General features: G+C 42.9%; 1 long non-coding RNA gene across 1 annotated transcript; it reads right to left on the bottom strand.

The window, feature by feature from the left end:
* Window positions 1–6898: 6898 nt before the first annotated feature.
* LOC116567704 lies at window positions 6899–9690 on the bottom strand. The gene is made up of 4 exons (XR_004276305.1): window positions 9495–9690; window positions 8878–9047; window positions 7805–8202; window positions 6899–7045 (listed from the first exon to the last, which is right to left on the bottom strand). It is a non-coding gene; the product is annotated as an uncharacterized LOC116567704 (long non-coding RNA).
* Between the last annotated feature and the right edge of the window lie 6533 nt (window positions 9691–16223).

Genomic DNA, 16223 nt, shown 5'->3' with positions numbered 1-16223 from the left:
GAATCTATAAAGAACTTAGCAAACTCAACACCCAAAGAACAAATAATCCAATCAAGAAATGGGCAGAGGACATGAACAGACATTTCTGCAAAGAAGACATCCAGATGGCCAACAGACACATGAAAAAGTGCTCCATATCACTCGGCATCAGGGAAATACAAATCAAAACCACAATGAGGTATCACCTCACACCAGTCAGAATGGCTAAAATTAACAAGTCAGGAAATGATAGATGCTGGCGAGGATGCGGAGAAAGGGGAACCCTCCTACACTGTTGGTGGGAATGCAAGCTGGTGCAGCCACTCTGGAAAACAGCATGGAGGTTCCTCAAAATGTTGAAAATAGAACTGCCCTATGACCCAGCAATTGCACTATTGGGTATTTACCCTAAGGATACAAACGTAGTGATCCAAAGGGGCACATGCACCCGAATGTTTATAGCAGCAATGTCCACAATAGCCAAACTATGGAAAGAACCTAGATGTCCATCAACAGATGAATGGATCAAGAAGATGTGGTATATATACACAATGGAATACTATGCAGCCATCAAAAGAAATGAAATCTTGCCATTTGCGACAACATGGATGGAACTAGAGCGTATCATGCTTAGCGAAATAAGTCAAGCAGAGAAAGACAACTATCATATGATCTCCCTGATATGAGGAAGTGGTGATGCAACATGGGGGCTTAAGTGGGTAGGAGAAGAATCAATGAAACAAGATGGGATTGGGAGGGAGACAAACCATAAGTGACTTTTAATCTCACAAAACAAACTGAGGGTTGCTGGGGGGAGGGGGTTTGGGAGAAGGGGGTGGGATTATGGACATTGGGGAGGGTATGTGCTTTGGTGAGTGCTGTGAAGTGTGTAAACCTGGTGATTCACAGACCTGTACCCCTGGGGATAGAGTATTATGCCTCCATCAGAAAGGATGAATACCCAACTTTTGTAGCAACATGGACGGGACTGGAAGAGATTATGCTGAGTGAAATAAGTCAAGCAGAGAGAGTCAACTATCATATGGTTTCACTTATTTGTGGAGCATAACAAATAGCATGGAGGACATGGGGACTTAGAGTGGAGAAGGGAGTTGGGGGAAATTGGAAGGGGAGGTGAACCATGAGAGACTATGGACTCTGAAAAACAATCTGAGGGTTTTGAAGGGACGGGGGGTGGGAGGTTGGGGTACCAGGTGGTGGGTATTACAGAGGGCACGGATTGCATGGAGCACGGGGTGTGGTGCAAAAATAATGAATACTGTTATGCTGGAAATAAAAAAAAAAAAAGAATATATGAAGGAGAGAGTAAAATATTAAAAAGGTACCAAAGACCCCAGGAAAATGTGCTTTAACCAAATCAGAAGAGGCCCCAAATCTTGGGGGGGAAGAGAGAGGATAAAAAGAAGTTCAGGGGAAAAAAAGAAAACATATAAAAAAAGAAAAAATATATATATTAGACTGGTGAAGAGAACAGAGTCACAGAGTCACCCACTTAATTTTGGAAGTCTTTTGGTCTCTTAGAAGAAACTACCTTCCAAAATTTTATAGAATGAAAATACACACACACACACACACACACACACACACTACACAAAATAAGGGTAAAGACGATGAAGGGATGGAATATGACACTAAAGATGAAATTTTTTAAAAAAATTCTAAAATAGGAGTGGAATAAGATAAGTTGTTTGGAAGTATAAAGAATAAAAAGTGGAGAGAATTTACTCAGGCTGGAGACTAGAGCAAAGCCCTGTGCCTGATTTATGGTATATTTTGATCTATTAGAAGAAGTTGCATCCCAGATTTTTTTTAGAAGAGAAAACTTTATGTGTATAAAAAAAAATCAAGTTAGATACAATATAGGATAAAATATGACTATATTAAGGAAGGTTCAAAAATATTTTTTTATGAAAGGTATTGTTAAACTAGTTAAAAATGGTAAAAGGGAAAGATTAAAAAGTTAAAAAATTAGCATAAGAAAAAAATAAAATTAAAAAAATTAAATTAACTTTGCAAGGCTAAAGAATCATGGGGAGAAAGGCATGAATTCCATGCTTTGCTTTCTCCTCATCTGGAATTCCACTGTTCTCCTTGGTAAGCGAACTTGGTCTTGGCTGGATTTATTGCTGATCCCCTGGGGGAGGGACCTATTGTAGTGATTCTCAAGTGTCTTTGCCCAAGGCAGAATTTCACCGCCCTTACCAGGGGCTGGGTTAAGTAATCCACTCGGGTTCACTTTCAGGAGCCTTTTTTCCCTGAATGCTTTCCATAGAGTTCTGGAGGACGGGAATGAAAATGGCTGTCTCCCATTCTCTGGCCCAGAGCAGCCAAGAGCTTGGGGCCCCACTCCTCAGTGCATCCTTGGAGGAAAGCGCTCAATCACTCCTGTCTCCCTGGCCTCTGGCCATGCTTTGAGCTCACCCAGCCTGCGGCCAAGCTTCTCCGTCTCTGGCACACAGCCCTGTCTGGAGTCTCCAAACCCAGAAGATCCCTGCACTCTTCCAGGGGGGTCCCCCGGATCTTGTGTGATCCCCACTCAAAGAGCAGTGGCCTGACTGTCCCAAGGATCACAGTTTAAGGTAACCCGGAGTTAAGATCTCACTCCTCAGCTCTGTCTCTGTAGCTGGCTTCATCGCTCTAACACCTGCAAGCTCTGTGACACTCAGACACCCCCAATCCTTCTTTGATCTCACAGGACCTGAGAACACACTGTCCCAGCATGGGCTTCACCCTGACTTAGCCTCTGGAGCGATGTCCCTCAGTGGAACAGACTTTAAAAAGTTCTGATTTTGTGCTCCATTGCTCAGCTGCTTGCAGGGAGCCGGCCCCTCCCCCCGCGGTCTATCTTCCTGTGGCTTTGAATTCACTTCTCCACAGGTCTTGCCCTCCAGAAAGTGGTTGATTTTCTGCTTCTAGAATTGCTGACCTTCTTCTCTTTGATCTCCTGTTGGATTTGTAGGTGTTTGGAATGGTTTGATAAACTAGCTCATCTCCTGCTACCTAATGTCATCTCAGCCTGCTACTCCTCCGCCATCTTGACTCCTCCTCCTCCACTCATTTTCAGAAAATCTAGCACCTGGTTCTAAATTATTTAGTACGTCTTACCTAATATTAAACCTAATAGTGACATTTTGTGTAATGGGGGAAGAGGTGAGGTCATGAGCATATTTTCACAGGCTTCTCACCTATGAAACTTCATCTCTCTCCAGCCTTTTTACATCGTCCTTCTATGCAAGTTGTATTTACTATCTAGAGAGTTTCCATGATTCTTTATTTTTCTGACCTTATCATTCAAAGATAATTTTTTGAATTTATAAAAGGTTATGGTCTTACATTCTTGTAATGTTGATGTGTTACCAGGATTCACCACTGAAATGTTAATACTGTTCTGATGTTAAAAAAAAGAAAAGAAAAGAAAAGAAAAGAAAATATATCCAAAGCAGATGACATTGTGATTGAAATGCACAGCTCCAAAGATATCTGCTTGAGTAAATTTAGAAAAGTGATTAGGTGATATTTCAATGTGGTTTTAATTTGAATCTTCCTGAGGGCCAGTGATGATGAACATTTTTTCATGTGTCTGATAGCCATTTGTATTTCTTGATTGGAGAAGTATCTGTTCATATCTTCTTCCCATTTTTTGATATGTTTGCCTGTTTCGTGTGTGTTGAGTTGGAGGCGTTCATTATATATTCTGGATATCAACCTTTTGTCTGTACTGGCATTTGCAAATATCTTCTCCCATTTTGTGGGTTGCCTCTTTGGTTTTTTTGACTGTTTCCTTTGCTGTGCAGAAGCTTTTGATTTTGATGAAGTCCCAAAAGTTTATTTTCACTTTTGTTTCCTTTGCCTTTGGAGACATATCTTGAAAGAAGTTGCTGTGGCTGATATCGAAGAGATTACTGCTTATGTTCTCCTCTAGGATTCTGATGGATTCCTGTCTCACGTTGAGGTCTTTTATCCATTTTGAGTTTACCTTTGTGTACGGTGTAAGAGAATGGTTGAGTTTCATTCTTCTACTGATAGCTGTCCAGTTTTCACAGCACCATTTATTGAAGAGACTGTCTTTTTTCCACTGTATATTTTTTCCTGTTTTGTCGAAGATTAATTGACCATAGAGTTGAGGGTCCATATCTGGGCTCTCTACTCTGTTCCACTGGTCTATGTGCCTGTTTTTATGTCAGGACCATGCTGTCTTGGTGATCACAGCTTTGTAATAAAGCTTGCATTCAGGTAACATGATGCCCCCAGCTTTATTTTTTTTTTTTCAACATTTCCTTAGCGATTCGGGGTCTCTTCTGACTCCATACAAATTTTTGGATTATTTGCTCCAGCTCTTTGAAGAATATCGGTGGAATTTTGATCGGAATGGCATTAAAGGTATAGATTGCTCTAGGCAGTATAGACATTTTAACAATGTTTTTCTTCCGATCCAAGAGCATGGAATGGTCTTCCATCTTTTTGTGTCTTCTTCAATTTCTTTCATGAGTGTTCTGTAGTTCCTCGAGTACAGATCCTTTACCTCTTTGGTTAGGTTTATTCTCAGGTATCTTATGGTTCTTGGTGCTATAGTTAATGGAATCGATTCTCTAATTTCCCTTTCTGTATTTACATTGTTAGTGTATAAGAAAGCCACTGATTTCTGTACATTGACTTTGTATCCTGCCACGTTGCTGAATTGCTATATGAGTTCTAGTATTTTGGGGGTTGAGATATCACCTTACACCAGTTAGAATGGCCAAAATTAACAAAACAGGAAACAACATGTGTTGGAGAGGATGTGGAGAAAGGGGAACCCTCTTCCACTGTTGGTGGGAATGCAAGTTGGTGCAGCCTCTTTGGAGAACAGTGTGGAGATTCCTCAAGAAATTAAAAACAGAACTTCCCTATGACCCTGCCATTGCACTCCTGGGTATTTACCCCAAGGATACAGATGTCGTGAAAAGAAGGGTCATCTGTACCCCAGTGTTTATAGCAGCAATGGCCACAGTCACCAAACTATGGAAAGAACCAAGATGCCCTTCAATGGACGAATGGATAAGGAAGATGTGGTCCATATACACTATGGAGTATTATGCCTCCATCAGAAAGGATGAATACCCAACTTTTGTAGCAACATGGACAGGATTGGGAGAGATTATGCTGAGTGAAATAAGTCAAGCAGAGAGAGTCAGTTATCATATGGTTTCACTTATTTGTGGAGCATAACAAAAAGCATGGAGGACATGGGGAGTTAGAGAGAAGGGGGTTGGGGTAAATTGGAAGGGGAGGTGAATCATGAGAGACTATGGACTCTGAAAAACAATCTGAGGGGTTTGAAGTGGCGGGGGGGGTGGGAGGTTGGGGTACCAGGTGGTGGGTATTATAGAGGGCACGGATTGCATGGAACACTGGGTGTGGTGAAAAAATGATGAATACTGTTTTTCTGAAAATAAATAAATTAATTTAATTTTTAAAAAAAGTGATTAGGTTTTTTTCCCCTTAAAGCATTTCTTTGTTATCAAGCGTCCATCAGACATATCAAAATGGCTAGCATATTTTTGAAAACATTTTCAAGTCTGTCCTGAAGTGAAATTCTCATATAAAATGATTTATAATCAAGTTTAAAGTATTAAATCTCCTCATTTAACAGATATTTGGAAAGAAAAGACTATTTGGAAATCTTTCTGGAGGAAAAAACATGTTTTTGGTGTCTACAGTAATATAGCATCTGGAAAACAAGGACATTGGGCTTCTTGTTTCTTAGGTGTTGAGTTTGGCATTTCATTCTTAGGGAGGGGCATCCTTCTTTTCTTAGGAATTTTAGATAGATGCAGATTCTCAGGGGCACAGCATACACATCGAATGAATTCTAAATTTTAGGCTAAGAGTTGATATAAAAAATTAATTTATTAGATCATTGCTTTCCCATTTAAGAAAATAAGAATGCAAAGATCAATAAAAATAGACTATGTCACAGAAGTTCACTGGGGCTGGCTCTCTGTGGCAATATCCAAATGAAGATCCACAGTGCGTCTAGCATACAAAAAGATCTTACTTCTGAGGACAGGCACAATGAGCTTATCTGATAAGAAAATTTGCATCAAAAAGTTGAATTTTCACACACATTAAAATTAATAGAATAATCATTACAACTAGGACTGATGTTCAGGCACAGGATAATTTAGTCAACCTGAAGAAACCCCAAATCCTTCCAAACTGAAAAACTCTGATGAGAGACAACTAGAAAGTAAAATACCTTAACCTTTAGATTATCTGGAAACTAAGAACTGGAAGTTCTAAACATATAGAAACATTCCAATATGGATGTTCAAAAGGTAAACAAATGATCTCTGGTAGCAGAGACTGAATTTGGGGTCAAAAAATGGTTAAAATTAGATGGGGAAGATCTACCAGGCATTTCTCCTTTGTGTCTGGTAGCAACACCCCTGTAAGAGGAGTTGAAGGGAATCACAGTGGATGGGTGGGGCAGATTGTGATTTCATAAACAGTGAATAAGCTCTTTAAGAAGACAGGGAGGTCTCTTTATATTTTAGAAAGATTTCTTTTTTTTTTTTTTTTTTTTTTTTAAAGATTTTTTTTTTATTTATCTGACAGAGATCACAAGTAGGCAGAGAGGCAAGCAGAGGGAGAGGAGGAAGCAGGCTCCCTGCAGAGCAGAGAGCCCGATGTGGGGCTCGATCCCAGGACCCTGGGATCATGACCTGAGCCGAAGGCAGAGGCTTAACCCACTGAGCCACCCAGGTGCCCCATATTTTAGAAAGATTTCTGAGGGAAGAAGGGTAGAATTTTAACATTTGGATTCATAACACATTAGTTAAATTGAAAACATTGTACTAAACAACATTCCTTAATAATGCTCATGGAGATATTAACGAAGAAATGAATGATTTTGTTTATTCCACAAATAGTGATTGACTGCTGACCCTGGCCCTGTGCTGGGTATAAGCCCAACAATGAGGAATGGTAGAATTGTTTGATAAGTATTTAACATCAATAACGGCAGGAGTTGCAGTTTTCACATGGCCCTTGAAAGAACAATTTTCTGTGAAATAGAAAAGAATGGGAATTAGAAAACTATGGTCATTACAGTTTAATGGTATGACTTGTTCAGTAAATATGTGTTGGTTTGAATATATGTAAATTGGATACAAAAACAAAACAAAACAAAAATCTAAAATTCTCCTGCAGACAACATCAAGAATTGGTAAGTGTTTCTCTCATTCTTTGGACCTTTTGGTTTCTCATTTCCCTCACTCAGTCCTGGTTTCTTGGGCTCTGTCTTCCTGAAGACGTGAATTCAATTTTCTGTCATCAGGAAAACATGATCCTTTCTGGTATGTGACGTATGGGGGGGGGATTATAAAGCTCTAAGGCCCTGCACTCTTCCCTGGTTAGAATCGTGAAACACATACCCAGTTCAGATCAGGTTCTCCATTTGTTACTGAGAAAGGGTCTTAGCCATCTGGGGCTCTCACATTCTCTTCTTTTTAAAAAAATGCCCACCCAGGGAGGCCTGGGTGACCTAGTCCATTAAGCACTTGCCTTCAGTTCAAGTCCTGATCCCAGGGTCCTTGGATGATAATCAGCCTAGAGACAAGATGGGGCTCCCTGCTCAGCAGGGAGACTGCTTCTTCTTCTCCCTCTGCCCCTCTCCCTCTCCCTCTCCCCACCCCTCCCCCTTCTCTCACTCTCTCTTTCAAATAAATAAGCTAAAAACAAAAACAAAAGCCAACAAACAAAAAACCAACTCTGCCCCAAATAGTCAAAAGTACATGCTATGTTTTCTACTGGAAACACCCACCTAGGACATCACAAAGCATTCTTTTGAGTTTCATTATGGATTCTTGAATGTTTATTTATTCAAGGTCTTATAATCAATATTGGTCATTCTGATCTTGCTAGACAGTCACACTGGGTTGTCTCCAGCATCTGGTGGTATTCATTTTCCAGGGCTGCTACAACAAAGTACCACAAACAAGGTGGCTTAAAATAACAGACATTTATTTTCTGATTTCTTAAGTTCAGAAGTCTAAAATCAAGGTGTTGGTGCTCCCTCTGGACAACCCCCTGACAGAATCCATCCTTGTTTCTTCTAGCTTCTGGTGGCTCCAGGGATCACTTGGCTTATGGCTACATGACTCCAATCTCTGCCTCCATTTTTACATGGCCTTCTCTGTGTCTTCTCCTCTTCTGTCTCTTCTAAATAGAAGACAGTCATTAGATTTAGGGACCACCCAGATCATCGAAGATGATTTCCTTTTTCTAAGAAATAGTCACAATCCCATGTTCCTTGGATTCGGATATGGACATTTCTATCACCCAGGCGTGCAAACACATTTCTTCTAGTTGTTAGAGGTTTTCTATTTTTAGAGTTGTCCAAATAGCATAGATGGAACTAGCTCTTATTCCATTTTCTGTAATAAACTTTTAGCAAGTGCTTCTAGAGGTCAAATATTATGCTAATTATGAGAATACAAAGCTATGTCACATCTCTTGGGTTTCTCCCCAAGATACAGGTTCCCTTGAATGAGAAAAATTGTGCTCCAAGTGGACGGAAAGCCCATGATTTTAAAGAGCCAGCTTAAGTACTCGCTCAATTGTCCACATTTGGAGTGTGAGAGGATCGAGAGGCCAGTAAATAATCCTAAAGATCTCTTGTAAGAAATCTCCAGGCCATTTTCCTTTTCAAAGTTTTGTTCCAGGTTTCAGGCACCTAATCTGCGAAAGCATACCAGCCTGAGAGCCAGGTCCCTCAGGTTCTATTTCTGGTTCTGCTACTGGATTGCTGTGGGACCTTGCACACCACAGGGAAGGTGGGTGCACTTCCTACAAAGCAAGAGACAAGAGCCTGAGGAGCCCTCTAGGCAAGTCTACCTCATACCCCAGTGAAGCTGGATCCCAGGAACCAAGTGTACCGTCTGGACTCCTCACGCACAGTCTAGGGATGCTCTTCCTTGCTGCCAAAGCCACTGATATTCGTGTGAAGCTGGAGCTCTGATTTTAGTTTGGTCAAAGGGACTCGGACTCCCTCCTTTGTGTGAATCCTAGAAGTCAAAAGGAAAAATAGTTTGCATTTTAAAGATTTTATTTATTTATTTGACAGAAATCACAAGTAGGTGGAGAGGCAGGCAGAGAGAGAGAGAGAGGGAAGCGGGCTCCCTGCTGAGCAGAGAGCCCAATTGGGGACTCGATCCCAGGACCCTGAGATCATGACCTGAGCAGCAGCTTAACCCACCGAGCCACCCAGTCTCCTCAATAGTTTGCATTTTAAAGCCTTGACTTTTTCTTAATGAGATGTTCTTGTGGTTCACATTGCACTAGAGGAAAATGGGCTGGTGGCCCAGAGCAAGGAGTGAAGGGTTGGGAACTCTGGGCCTCTTCCTGGAAGGGGCAGGCGGGTGCTGTCCAGCAACTTGGGGACTCTGGAAAGGTAAGTTCCCTGCACCTCGTCCCCTAAAGAACTATATTTCCCGAGAGGCCTTGCCACCGACAGCCGGGGGAGGAGGAAGAAGGAGCTCAGAGCCGGCCCGCGAACTAGCGCCCTCCGTTGGCAGGTCCAAGTGGGCTGCGCTCGCCCGGCATCCGAAAGGCTGACTCGCATCTCCCGCAGTGCAGCGGGGATTCCGCGTGGACACCGCCTTTTTGCCCCTGGATTTCGCAGTACCTCCCCCCCCCCCCCCCCCGCCCCTCCTCCCTAGAGCCTCCTCTGCGGCGGCTGCGGCGGCTGCGGCGGCTGCGGCGGCTGCGGCTCAGGCAACGGACACGGCCGCCGGCGGTTGGCTAGGGGTCCGCGCGACAGGGACCCGGATCCTATGCGGTTATCCGCAAGGCGCAGGCGCCCCTGCCCCGCCAGCGGGCGGTTTCCAGCGGCGGTTTCCAGCGGGCGGTTTCCAGCGGCGGCGGGACGTTCCCTGCCACAGGGTTGCGAAGAAGTCCACCCAGAAGGTGCTGGACCCCGAGAAGGACGGGCTGACGCTGACTGCTGGGTGAGGCCCGCTCTGGGACCCCGGGTTCGGGCGTTCTTGCCCTGACGTGGGCCGGGGGAGGGTGGGGGCTGGGATGCCGACGGCATGCGGGGGCCGTGGGAGTGGTGTGAGACCCTCCTTTCCCGGGCCCAGCATTGTTCCCGACTGCGGGCAGTCTGGCCTCGGACTCTGCCCTGTCGCCCAGGGCGTAAACTCACCCCGGATTTGAGCCTGGTCACCTCAAGACCGGCGGAGCCGCCACTTTCCCCTCCCTGGCAAATCCTGCACTCCAGGTGCTACACAGACACACACGCACACTCACACACAAAATAAACTGACACCTCCCCCTCTTGTTTTTTAATTTTTATTTCTGACTCTGACACCTGAAGTAGAGTCTCCAAGTGTTCCCAGCCCAGACTTAACTGAATTGTCCTCTCTTCTGTGGGCTCCCTCCCCTTAAATTTTATTTTTACTTTTGAGTTGGAGTCTTCAGAGAGACGGAGCCTCCCAGTGCTCCCAGGATAAATTTAATTGAGCTGTCGTCTATCTTCCCGCGCTCCTCTTATTTTTATTTTGGGTCTGGCCGCTTGGGCTTCCTTGTGTGGTTGGTGTGAAGGGGGCTCCTCCTGTTTGTGGAGGGAGGGATGGCTTTCTTGGGTTCAAGGAGGCTGCTGCTGCTTTCTTGCCAGGATGACAGTGAGAGTTCTTTGCCGCCTTTCGTTTTTGTTTTTGTGGACTGCTGGGTGGAGGTTCTGTGGAGCCCTGAAGCTCATCCTGGTGGCTGTGAAGTGTCCCCAAGGCTTCCTGTCACCTGCTGCATGTGATCTCTGGCTGCTTTGCTAGGCTGTGTTCTGTTTTCCATTTTCTTCCCTACTTAGTCTTAACTTTTGTTTAAGACCAAACACCTGTGCTACCTGTGCTGTCCCTAGTGTTTTTGGAGGCTGAGAAAAGGACACCTTGTTTCCTCTGGATGTCTTTTTTATTCTTAAAATGAGGGAAAAAACACACTTGAGGAAATATGACATAAAAGAATTCATTTTATATGTGAGAATTTTAGATAAAGATCTTGTTCATGAGATTAAAACTTGCTAATTATTTCTTTTTATACCCTGTGAAGTACCTCAGAGGACACACACACACACACACACACACACCTGGTTCCCAAGTGAGGTTATTTACAATCTCAGATTCCTTGAGGTTTACACTATCTCCTTCAGTTTGGAATGAATGAAAATTACTTACTTACTGTTAGAGATTAGTTTTCAAGAGTTGTGAAAGTGAAGTGTGGTGTTAATTACTTACTGTTAATTACTTACTGTTAGAGATTAGTTTTCAAGAGTTGTGAAAGTGAAGTGTGGTGTCCTTGGTAAACTGACCTGTCTCCTCCCTGTAGTAAAATCTCATGCTCACACAGGTTGCATTGTGCAGAGTTCTTCTAGTGACTGATAAATACTACTGCGGGGACACTTGATAAAGGAACAGATTTGATACTCTGGGACTGTTTCTGTAGTAGAGAATTTGAACTTTTGTTCTGTCCAAATCTGCAGGATTATGTTGGCTCCATTTTGTAAAGGTGGAATCAATTAAACCTAGATGAGTTTGGCTTCTTAGAGATGCACAGTACATTGTTACCAGTCTGAGAAAGTCGTTCATTTTTGAGACTGTGTAATTGTGGTTTCACTTTAAGGTGCAGTATTTTATTTTGAGGAACTTTCTTTTTTCAGTTCGTTGAGCTCATGATGACCTCAGTTTGTAACACAGGCAGGTTCTTTGATATGAGGCTGTTTTTTGTGGATGCATTTGTTTGTAGAATGACCCAGTGTCCTTTCTGGCTGCAGTCTTACCCATAGGGACTACATTTTTGCAAATGTGTCTGGAGACTTCTAGTGATAATGTCTCACGTAAACTCTGGCCAACAACTCTGGTTTAAAGATGTTAAAGAAATACAGTACATTCATGGACTAGTTCCTAGCACATCATATACCCTATTTGTTTGCTACTTAAAGGAAAAGTCTACTTAGGAAAAAAAAATGGTCTCTTGATCTGAAAGACAAGAATTAGCCAAGAGCAAGAAAACTACTGAAGGAAATGAATAGACATTATTGTTGTATTTTTATTTGCATATTTCTTGTAATACTCTTGATTTTCACATATTTTGTCTTCAAGCAATAATAAAGATTTTCTTTTTTACAAAGATGATACCACTGACCTGGATTTCCAGTCGTTGGCAACATCACTTTGGCTGGTTACTTAGCCTGTCTTTGAACCTCGGTTTCTTTACTCTGTCAGATGGGTATGGTCATGTCTACTTTGTAAAATTTGTTGTGAGTATAAGGTATAAATGACTTCAGCTTGCAGCAGGCATGTAATAGTTTCCTCTCCTATTACTGGTCTTCCATCATGAACAGACTAGGAAAAGTATTTTGATAGGTACTTTCCCACACCACCCCTGGTATTTGGATAGTTGCTGTAAATTTGTTCTCTCTTTCTAAAAATTAGTTGTGTTAAAGACAAACTGCGAGACACCCAACGAACTGTGGAAAGTAGAGTAGTTCTCATTCCAGTTAGAACTTATTTAGCTACTTTAATCTGACTGTGTATTGTAGATTGGCCTGATACCATTAACCTTATTTTACAAGGGTGGAGACTGAGGACCAGATAGACCTTGCAAGGGGCCAAGCCGTGGATCTATGTGCACATGACCTATATGCATTGTGTTAATTACAGGTAGACCACAGAGCCATTAGGTCCCCTGACTTCCAGTTCTCCCTGCATTGTTGAAATCATCAATGGGAGAGTAAATGAGTCAACAAAACAAAACAGAAACCAAAAAAAATCCATGTATTGCTATCTTATTCCAGCAAAGATGCCATGTTTAGTTAAAGGTTGAGTCCCTACTACAAATCCCCATCTATAAATGGTATTGATGTAGCAAGAAGAATGATGTACCAGGAAGCATATAGTATGGCATATAATTAGATAGTGGCTTCTATGTTGGACTCCATTTTAGGATTCCAAAGGATCAGAAAAGATCATGAAGAGTGGCACAAACAGAAGGGCCTTTTGAGGAAGGCTTTCCTCATGCTGGTCCCTTGAAGGTTGTCTAGACTACTGAGCCACATGTGTAACTTCAAAATTTTTAGTAGCCACATTTAAGAAAGTAAAAAGAAAGAGGTGACATTAATTTTAATAATGCATTTTATTGAATCCCACAGCTCTAGTCTGTATTATATCAACAGGTAACCAATATAAAACATTATTATTTTTTTGCGTTCTGTTTTTCATATCAAGTCTTTGAAATCCAGTGCGTGTTGGACACTTCTAGCACGTCTCATTTTACACTAGCTGCATTTTAAGGGCTCAGTAGCTGTATGTGGCTAGTAGCTGCGTACGGGACAGAGCAAGGTTAGCATATGGGAAGCGCAGCAGGAAGGCAGTTCCAAGCAAGGGGAGATGGAAGCTGGTAGTGGAAATACACATGGCAATGATGTAGAAAGGTGAAGTACACCAGCCTGCTCCTTCCTCCTGTCCAGTAAGGGAGTCCCAGGGTAACACTGGTCATGAGAAAGAGTGGTAGAATTCTTGCCCTGAGGGTGTTCACAGTGTCAGATATGTGACTAGAGTGGTATGTAGGCCAGGGGTAGGGACAGGACAGTGAGTTGGACTGGGGGATCTTGGTTGGGGGAGAGGAGTGGCAGCCTGACTTGCAGAAGCTGAGTTTGGGGGTCAGATCACAAAAGGTGTTGTTCGTCTGAGTTGGAAGCTCCTATCTTACTTTGCAGGTGGGAGGGCCCTCTTGAAGAATGCTTAGCAAGTCAAATGATAAGAATTGAGAGCTGCCTGGCTGTCAGCAGGGCCAGGAAAATGGATTGGGGGTGAGTGGTGATGGTAGGGGTGACCCTGCTGGCAGAGAAAGAAGAGACAAATGACAAGGGTCTGAAAGAAGATACTCCGTGAATGGAGAAGAGGGGCGGGATTTCAAAGGGCCAAGGCAGCGGGGACCAGTGATTGTCTCAGTTAAGTAACGAAACAAGTGTGTTGAAGCCAGGTGAGGAGTGATCAGTCTGAAGCAGAAGAGATCTGGGAGAAGAGGCCTCAGTCAAGGCAAATCGAGTGACATTGGGGCTTGGTCCCAATATTTGGAACCAGAGTGGAGAGGAGTCTCTCACAAATGCTCTCTATATATTGATGGAGTAAAATGGACTGTTTTGGTCTATTTCCTTTTAAGCATTTGTTACTTTAGATAGGGACAAGTTCGCTTACAATTTTTTTTTAAAGATTTTATATATTGGGGCGCCTGGGTGGCTCAGTGGGTTGGGCCGCTCAGTGGGTTGGGCCGCTGCCTTCGGCTCAGGTCATGATCTCAGGTCCTGGGATCGAGCCCCGTATAGGGCTCTCTGCTCCGTGGGAAGCTTGCATCCCTTCCTCTCTCTGCCTGCCTCTCTGCCTACTTTTGATCTCTCTCTGTCAAATAAATAAATAAAATCTTTTAAAAAATTATTTATTTATTTGACAGAGAGAGATCACAAGTAGGCGGAGAGGCAGGCAGAGAGAGGGGGAGGCAGGCTCTCTGCTCAGCCCGCATTGGGCTCTCTGCTCAGCAGAGAGGACCCTGGGGCTCGATCTCAGGACCCTGTGATCATGACCTGAACTGAAGGCAGAGGCTTTGACCCACTGAGCCACCCAGGAGCCCCTTGCTTACAATTTTAAATGTTGCCATTTAAAGTTATTTTATTATTTGCATTTTCCTCCCATTTTTATTAACTACAAACATTTGTTGAAACTCTGTGTTGTAAGTTAGCTTACCATTTCCTGGATGGCTGAACTGTTTCCTTCCTTTCGCTCTCTCTTTCTTTTTTTCTCTGATCTGAATAATACTGCTCTAAGCATCTTGGGAAGCAGCTTTGTCTCTATTTTGTGTCATTTCCTTAGGACAGATTCCACTGAAGTCAAATTGCGGGATTTGAACATGTTTATGACTCAGTTGACTGCTCTCATTTCCTAAATGTTGCTCCCAGTGAGCCCACTAGCAGCAAGGATTGAGACTACCATGTGCACTGTAGTCCGACTAGCAATAGACACATTGGTGTAATTTGATCATTGGAGGGAGGCATCTTGGAGAATGGGAGTGTCGGGAGGAGGGCCAGAGGAGTTAGGTGGAGATCCTGGCTAATGATAGGGAAAGACAAATTTGGTGTTAGGGGCATTGATTTTGAGAAAAGGGCAAGATCCAAGTGGAGATGTCTAGGAGGTTGTGGGACAGGGGGTCTGGAACATAATAGTAGGGTAGAAAGCTATGGTATGGTTGTTTATTTTCATCCTGGTTCCATCACATCTTCCCACAACCTCTGATGCAGGCAGTGTTCCTACCCTCCACTGAGAGGGTGCAGAAACTGAGGCTCAGTGAGCTTAACTGCTTGTCTGTCAGCACCCAGTCAGTTAGCGGCAGAGCTGGGATTCCTGATTCTAAAGGCCGTGTTGTACCTCTGCTAGTTATCTGACCCAAAAGCATATTTATATATCAGAAAATATATTTACCCACCACACTGGATATTAACATAGAAACAAAAGCCCTAGGGTTTTTTGCATGTCTCCCAAAAATATTGCTTGGACTTGTGCTGTTCTCTTCCTAGTCTGTTTTACTAGATTCTTCTAGGGAGACTTAAATTTAGGTAGACTTATATCTCTAGGGAGACTAGAGACTTCTAGGGAGGCTATATTTGATTTCAGGATGGCAGAAGATAAAAAGACTCCCTTTGTGTTTTCCTGTTTATTGGCCTCTCTGGGCCTTGGGCAGGCTGAGCAGGTGGTAAAATATTCGCATGGATGTTAGTGCCTAAGGACATTCTACAACCAGAGCAAATCCTGAGGTGTAATTTCAGGCTCTTCAGGACGTCTTTGTTTTGTCTCTCTCATTTAACCTTGTTTGAAGCAAAGTCACCTTGCCATAATGCTCACTTTCCTAATTTTTCATCAGTTACCAACATTTTATATTTGTAGCCTCAGGAACGTGAGATGAACTTTGGACACAGATGTGTTTATCCGAAATACACTACTCCCTGCCTCTAGGGCTCAGGAATGTCTGGACTTCTGATGAGAGATGTATGAACTGGGGATAAAAGTCCAATGGAACTCAGATGTTTTGTTTGGGACAACTGAAAAAGGCTGACTTCCTCCTTTTATTCTGAGAAGAGAGTTAATTGATAGGTCCAGAATATTTTGATGTAAACTTTTTTTAACTTGTATTTTGATTTT

This window comes from Mustela erminea, chromosome 10 (assembly GCF_009829155.1).
Source record: "Mustela erminea isolate mMusErm1 chromosome 10, mMusErm1.Pri, whole genome shotgun sequence".
Lineage (NCBI taxonomy): Eukaryota > Metazoa > Chordata > Mammalia > Carnivora > Mustelidae > Mustela > Mustela erminea.
Note: the sequence above shows the minus strand (reverse complement) of the source record. Positions and strands in the feature narration are given on the sequence as shown.